Source organism: Peromyscus leucopus, chromosome 3 (assembly GCF_004664715.2).
Source record: "Peromyscus leucopus breed LL Stock chromosome 3, UCI_PerLeu_2.1, whole genome shotgun sequence".
Taxonomy (NCBI): domain Eukaryota; kingdom Metazoa; phylum Chordata; class Mammalia; order Rodentia; family Cricetidae; genus Peromyscus; species Peromyscus leucopus.
In genome coordinates this window covers 26170641-26176771 of record NC_051065.1, presented here as the reverse complement: position 1 = coordinate 26176771, position 6131 = coordinate 26170641, and the positions used below count along the sequence as shown (strand labels likewise).

Genomic DNA, 6131 nt, shown 5'->3' with positions numbered 1-6131 from the left:
TAATCACTCAGACGCTTATATCACTTATAAACTGTATGGCCATGACAGGCTTCTTGCTAACTGTTCTTTTATCTTAAATTAACCCATTTTTATAAATCTATACCTTGCCACGTGGCTGGTGGCTTACCAGAGTCTTTACATGCTGCTTGTCCTGGCGGTGGCTGCAGTGTCTCCCTCCTCAGCCTTCTGCTTCCCAGAATTCTCCTCTCTCCTTGTCCCACCTACTTCCTGCCTGGCCACCTACTTCCTGCCTGGTCACTGGCCATCAGTGTTTTATTTATATAGAACGATATCCACAGCATTTCCCCTTTTCTTCGCCAGGCGTCTTCCTTGGAGTGACATCGTCTTTAAACCCCGAGTGGCAATCCCTGACGCACTGCTGTGATGCCCAGGGAAGACAGGGCGACCTGGAAGTCCAACTACTTTCTTAAGATCATTCAACTTTTGGATGATTACCCAAATGCTTCATTGTGGGAGAAGACAATGTGGGCTCCAAGCAGATGCAGCAGATCTGCATGTCCCTGCGAGGGAAGGCTGTGGTGCTGATGGGCAAGAACACCATGATGCACAAGGCCATCGGGGGCACCTGGAGAACAACCCAGCTCTGGAGAAACTGTTACCTCATATCTGGGGTAATGTGGGCTTTGTGTTCACCAAGGAGGACCTCACGGAGATTAGGGACATGCTGCTGGCCAATAAGGTGCCGGCGGCTGCCCGTGCTGGTGCCATTGCCCCGTGTGAGGTCACTGTGCCAGCCCAGAACACTGGTCTGGGCCCGAGAAAACCTCCTTCTTCCAGGCTTTAGGCATCACCACTAAAATCTCCAGGGGCACCATTGAAATTCTGAGTGATGTGCAGCTGATAAAAACTGGAGACAAATTAGGTGCCAGTGAAGCCACACTGCTGAACATGCTCAACATCTCGCCCTTCTCCTTCGGGCTGACAATCCAGCGGTGTTCTCTGGAGCTCTGCTCAGTCAACCTCCACCGTCCAGGGTCCAGGAACAAAGAGAGCGCTTGCCCATCCAGGTCTCCAGACGCCTACCTTGGCCCCGCCTCGTAGGTGTGACAGTTGCCAGAGTCTCAATGGGGGTTGGAACTTCCAGAACCAAGCTGGAATAGCTACCCACTACAACTTCCTGCCTGGATACTGGCCAATCAGTATTTTATTTATACAGAGCGATATCCACAGCAGGAATCTCTTTGAGTTTCTCTCCATTTAGTTTGATGTTGGCTGTTGGCTTGTTGTAAATTGCCTTTATTATATTTAGGTATGTTTCCAGTACCTTTATGATAAAGGGCTGTTGGATTTTTGTCAAAGGCTTTTTCAGCATCTAATGAGATGATCATGTTTTTTTTTTTTTTTTTTTTCTTGTACAAACATCTCTTAAGAGCAGACCCCATGCCCAACAGTAGATGACCAACATAAAACTAACTCAAGAGCATCTTTGCAGGTTCGTTGTCTCATAATGTGTCAAACTTACAGGTCCTTTGCATACACATTAGGCTTGCAGTTTTCTGTTTTCATGGGATTCCTGGGTATGCAAATGTGTCTTGGTATCTATTATGTGTTTCTTGTGTTTTTCTTTGACTTTTTTTCTTTTTTTTTTGTCCTATTCTGATTTGTTTGCTTTTGTTTTTATCTTATTTTATTTGAATTTATTATTATTCTTTAGATGCCTGCTTGTTTTCTTAAAAGAGACAAAAAGGATGTGGATCCAGATAGAAAAGGACTGAGAAAAGGAACTGAGAAGAGTTGGGGAGGGAAAACTATAATCAGAATATATTGTATGAAAAAAATCTGTCTGCAATAAAATAATAAATAGTGAACAAAGCTTGAGGGATCTGGTCCTCTGGTCTTCATATGCATATAAGTAACATTCATGCAACCCATACATATATGTGTACCAATGTGCATATCAACACACACACATTGATAGAACTTAAAACAGACTTTGTATGAAAAATTTCATAAATGATTTTGAAATTTGATCTTCAATTCTCCCTTGAGACAATAAAATTATCTTTAATACATAAAATGTGGGAAATACAGTCAATGTATTATGACTATATAATTTGGAAGTGATGGATTGAGAGAAGTAAAAAAATTAAGCAATGTCTGGCTCTCTTACAACAGACATTCCACTCATCTTCAACAGGAAATCTTTCCCTTATTAGGAAGATAGGAAGAACAGCTAGGATACCCCATCTGAGAGTCTAAAGAGAAATGTGAATGTTGCTGCTGCTGCTGCTGCTGCTGCTGCTGCTGCTGCTGCTGCTGCTGCTGACAAAGCACTCAGGTGTTAAACATAAGACATTTAACTGATTCTAGGTGATTTATCACTCCTCTGCCATACACATCCATCATTTATCCTCTAGTTTGTATATAGTATCAGCACTTTGAATGATCTCTAGCCCATGTGTCTGGCACTGGTCCCATGGTTAGCACAAAAAAAAAAAAAATGTTCCTAAGGCACAGCCAGTTTTATTGAGCTCACTGTTTAGAAGATCTCCCTACTGTTTAGAAATGCCTGGGAGCATCATGACTCTGCAGTCAGTATTTGACATGGAATTAGCTGACAATACAAAGTTTTCCCAAAATTGTGGCACAAGCTAGTGTAACGGCTAATTCCTAAGTGAGTCCTCATGATCTTCTCTACCTAGTGCTCTTATTAACCTTGTTGCATATTCACCTAGGGCTGTATCTGTCAAAATCAATTCCACAGTATACAGATTCAGAATATATATAGTGAGCAGCATAAATAGAAGCCAGAGATATAACAATATAGGTTTATAATGTGCAGGAATTCTAAAGGCACCTCCCTCCTAATCTACTCCATAACTATCATATTTGAGTAACATTTACTTTTGTATACACCATGCCAGTCACTATTAGTTAAATTCAGCACTACCAGTATCAATACAGCAATTCTTCATTGGAATACTGCCCAAGGTCTCAAGATCTCAAGGTAAATACCTAGTGAAGCACTGCTAATTAGATAAACATCTAAATTGTGTGTCAGACATTTTATTTTACTTACTTCTTAACAATATGTGCTACTTTCCCATCAACAAAAAATGCTGTTGGTTAAGCAACAACTAAAAAGCAACCTCAAGCAACCCTGTGCTGGTCTTTGTCCTAAATCCAGAAGGAAAAAAGTAAATAAACTATATTAACGTATATAAGTGAGGAAATTTTAACCCACCATTGTTCCTTAGTTACACAACTTTCAAAATGATATTAAAAAAATTCAACTCTGGATATTAGATGCCTGACAAAATGCTACTTCCTTTAGTATAATGTCTCATATTGTGTTGATTGGAGTCCTGGAAAGGGTTAACCTCAAATGTATAAGAGAGTCTCATGTGATTTTAAACATGGTTTCATAAAGTATTCTAGTGGGAATAAAATTAATCTACAAGGATATGAACAAAATAATATGTGAAGGTATACAAACGCTGCTGTGAAAATTGTGAGATAAAAACTAGACCAATGCTTCACTCTCTCAACAGCAATGTATTTCCCAAAAAGAAAACATTTGATTTTATAAAAAACTGAAAATTATTTTCCAATTGACTTAAAAAATAATGGATTTTCAGTTTTAGCAAAAAATCCAACTCTCATATTCAAATTGTAGTGAGAAAACTATAATTTTCAGAGACCACACTACAACCTACTTTCTTCCTTTGTAAGCCTTCCAACTAGAAAAAAATAATTTTATAGCAAAGAAATGGGAGAAATTGTTTTGTCACATCCCACTAGATGTATCGATGGGTAAAATTTCTTCCCTCCTCCCTTTAATCTTTGAAAAGCATTTATAACAAATAGTGGGAAATTATTCAGTCTCATCATTAAAAGTAGTTATTTTAACAATTTGTAGATAGTGAAGGAGAATAAAAGGATAAAGCCTGTATAGCAAAGAGAAGTTTCTGGAAAAGTATAAAAGCAACTAGTTTAATAAAACTTTCTACAAACCCATATACTTTTTCCATAATCTAACTATTAAGGTTCTTATTTTCTTGTCATTGGTAATGGCATTCATTTTGTCTCAGCCATTCAAAAGAGTCGGTCCTATTCAAGCTTTCTGTCTCCCCAGCTCTTCCCATCCAAAGAATAGAAATTGTGATTTGATTCATATCTTCAGGGTTTTGTATGCACAGTTTTCTTGCCCTCCCCTTTCCCTAATCTCTGAAAAGATCCATCTGTAATGTCTTCCCTCCAGTGTTATCCAGTAGGAGCTCCCTGGCATCTGACAGGAAGAGTGAAGTTCCACAAACAATCTCCAGGTTTAGCCATGTTTTATTTCATTTATTATTATTCAACAATAACAGACTATATCCCATACACCTTATAGCTTTTTTAATGAATCTGTATTGTTTGAACTAAATCTTCCGTTCTGGAACAAGCTCTCACTGAGTTATCTATTATCTGTAACAATGCTACATAAAATAATGCTCTGTGATGACGGGATTGCTCTACACCTATCCTGTATAATATGACCACAGACTCCATGTATGCTGTCCACTCAGAAGACATCGTATCATGACCGGCAAATTTTGATTAAATTATGCAGCAGCATGTGGCTACCACACTGAATAGTTCAGCTCTGATATAGTGAGTTGTTCTCAAACTTCTTCATGAGCTGAGATCACCTGTAGATTTGTGAAAATACAGATCTCATTCCAGTGTTTTTGAGTTTATGACAATAAGTTGGAGTTAGAATCAATAATTTCCTTTTTTAATGTTCTCAAATAATGCTGATGCTGTTGATTAGCCCATGAAACAAGTTTGGGAGTGGCTGTTCCAGAGAAGTCAAAATCATGTGTTCTCTTGAAGAATTGTAAGATATGCATAGGATCATTATTGGGTCTGACTGCAGCTCCATTATTCACTTTATTCTTCACTTTATATTTACTATTATGTTTCTTATATTTCTGAGAGAAATCCTAAATTACTTGTGAATGTAACATTTTATTCATGAGACTTAAATATCTTTCATAGTCATGTTCACATAATAAACATGTTCTGGGTATTAGACTGGATCAAATTGAATTATTTAACAAAGTACTAAATGTTCAAATTGATTTTTCTCTGTCTAAAATGAAATTTTATATATATTTCATGACTAATTATGAAGTTCTGACCACATATACTTGAGGTTCTTGCAGCTTTTCATCAATACATTTCTAGAATAATACGCTAATTGCATATGTTTCTGGTGATAAAATGATAAACATCACAGGGAAATGTAATAAGTGATTAATATTACAAACTATTAGACATTTACAAAAGCAACAAAACAAATATGCCTCTCTGAATGAAAATTTTAAATATGAAAAATACATTTTAATAACCCTTAATTTTTTAGAAGTAACACTTCTTTTGTTAAAGTAATACAACTGGTATCCTTTATTGTAATAAGGCACAATAACAAAAAGAGCAAGCAAGGCATCATTAAAATGCAACTCCAGGGGAAGGGAAGTTTCCAAGATCTTGTACAGCAGCATATCTACTGAGATCAGACAATTACTTCCTTACTGAGATCCTATGCCTTTAAATTTGTTATGTGAAAGAAGCTGTCTATTGAGAAATCAGTTGCATTTCTTTTTAAATCATAGCAATCTCCATCAAATTATTTCTTTTCAAATTATCACAGGAGTTTACACAGCACATTTTAAAAATAAATTCAATCTATGTTATTAGAGACTCTGATAATGAGTGATTATTTCATTAACCAAATCACAGGTTTTTCTACTTTTTCCATGAATATGTGCCTATATTAACAATAAAGATTGTGGTTAATGCACATACACTCAACATTACGGTGCAAGGAAGAGCCTTGATGGCATCACCTAGTCCTAAGTCCATGTTAACAGTTGCTAGGTAACCAAACATAAGTAGTCTGAAGTAGACCAGCAAATAAAAGAAGCTGCAGCAGAGCTCTAAAATGTGCCCCAATGCCTCACTCAACCCATTAAATCTGTAGAGAGTCTAAAGTCAAAATGCAAAAGAAATAGGGCAAAGTTTCCTGACCATGTGATTTATAACTCATGTTCCTATACCAATAAAATTTGCCTGACAAGACCTTCTTTATCCAGTTTTCATATGATCAATTCTACTTTGAATTTTGG

General features: G+C 37.0%; 1 pseudogene; it reads left to right on the top strand.

Annotated features, from left to right (window-relative positions):
• The first annotated feature begins 348 nt into the window (after window positions 1-348).
• On the top strand, window positions 349-5887 carry LOC114687258 (annotated as a pseudogene).
• Window positions 5888-6131: the final 244 nt, after the last annotated feature.